At 58.7% G+C, this 1,592-nt stretch overlaps 1 pseudogene across 1 annotated transcript; it reads right to left on the bottom strand.

Annotated features, from left to right (window-relative positions):
* Nucleotides 1–2: 2 nt before the first annotated feature.
* Nucleotides 3–516, bottom strand: LOC104983407 (annotated as a pseudogene). Its single transcript, XR_824639.1, has one exon. The product of XR_824639.1 is annotated as an interferon-induced transmembrane protein 3 pseudogene (transcript).
* Between the last annotated feature and the right edge of the window lie 1,076 nt (nt 517–1,592).

Genomic DNA, 1,592 nt, shown 5'->3' on the forward strand with positions numbered 1-1,592 from the left:
TGGTCATCCCCACGCACCCCCTGCAGCCTCATCATGACCTGCACGTGTACGCACACACACACACACACAACATGCAGCAGAACAACACACACGGGGGCTCCCAACCCCACGTGCCATCTGGGCAGGGCCTCTCCAGGCTCCCAGACACTTCCGTGGAGACGCCCCGGGTGCCCACCCACCTTCACAGAGTAGGCGAATGCCACGAAGCCCAGGCAGCACCAGTTCATGAAGATGGTGTTGAACAGGGACCACACGATGTGGTCGGGCACGGCGGTGTCGCTGCGGATGTTGATCACCGTGGTCGTCAGGGGCGCCTGGCTCTGGGGCGCCCCCAGCACGGCCACCTCGTGCTCCTCCTTGAGCACCTCATAGGCTGGGGGCACCGCCCCGTGGGCCCCAGTGAACAAGGGCTGGGATGTGCGGTTCATGGTGGGGACGGAGCAACTGCAGTCCAGATGAGCAACTGCGGTCCCAATGCCACCACACACTTGGGGGGCCCTCCTTTACCCAGGAGTTTCGATTTCTCCTAAGTTTCCTTTTCCTGGGCCGGTTTCGTTTCGTAAGTGGAAATGGGCTGGGCTTAGGAGGTGGGGTGGACCACTGAGTGTCAGGTTACACCAGAGTCAGTGGGAGGGAGGCTCCTTTCCCAGAGGCTGGAAGGGGCTGGAGGTTTCCTTCCACCCTCCCAGGTTTTTGGCTGGGACTCCCCTCTGTCATAATAAAAAGACAGTTTAACAGGAGAAAAATAACAGTTTACCAACCCGTATACCTCCGGTCTATGAGAGGGACCCAGAAAAGCTCAGCAACTTCCCCAAATGCTGAAGTCAGCACCTAAATGCCATCTGAGCTCAAGATGAGAGGCTGCGGTGGGCAGGAGAGGCCTCCTTGGGGAGGTTACCCCGAAAAGCACAGAAACAAGGGTGGTTTCCTGCAGAGGTCATCCTTGCCGCCTCCACCCATGAAAGTTTCCAGGAAATGCGGTCGCCCCCTGGTCGCTCAGTCGTGCCCGACTCTTCGTGACCCCGCGGACTGCAGCCCACCAGGCTCCTCTGTCCATGAGATTTTCCAGGCAAGGATACTGGAGTGGGTTGCCATTTCCTTCTCCAGGGGATCTTCCCAACCCAGGGATCGAACCTGGGTCTCCTGCACTGCAGGCAGACTCTTTACCAACTGAGCTACAATGGAAGCCCCCTGGTACAATAGGGTCACCCTTACAGGGAGGTTTGCCTTGTTCATTAAATGTCTCTCATAGGCTGACTTCTACTCAGCCTCAGAATTAAAAATAACCAGTTAAAATAATCAATGTACCAAAGAGGCTTGTTTGGGGTTATGAATTCTACTTCCCTTAACACCGAGTCAGGCCCTGTGTTAGCCACACCCCCTTCCCTATTTAGGGATGTGGTCTGGGGACCCTTCCCCAGCCTGGGGGTCTCAGGCTCAAGCCTGCTGCCGCGCCCACTGTCCCCACTCGGGCCCCTGCCAGGCCCCACTCAGCCTCACCCCCAGGCCCAGAGGAGCCCCGCCCCCCACTGCCAGCCCCCCAGCCACACAGGCCTCCCCTCTGAGGGGCACTGGCCCCCCAGTCCTGAGTC

The sequence above is a fragment of the Bison bison genome, unplaced genomic scaffold (assembly GCF_000754665.1).
Source record: "Bison bison bison isolate TAMUID 2011002044 unplaced genomic scaffold, Bison_UMD1.0 scf7180017862520, whole genome shotgun sequence".
Lineage (NCBI taxonomy): Eukaryota > Metazoa > Chordata > Mammalia > Artiodactyla > Bovidae > Bison > Bison bison.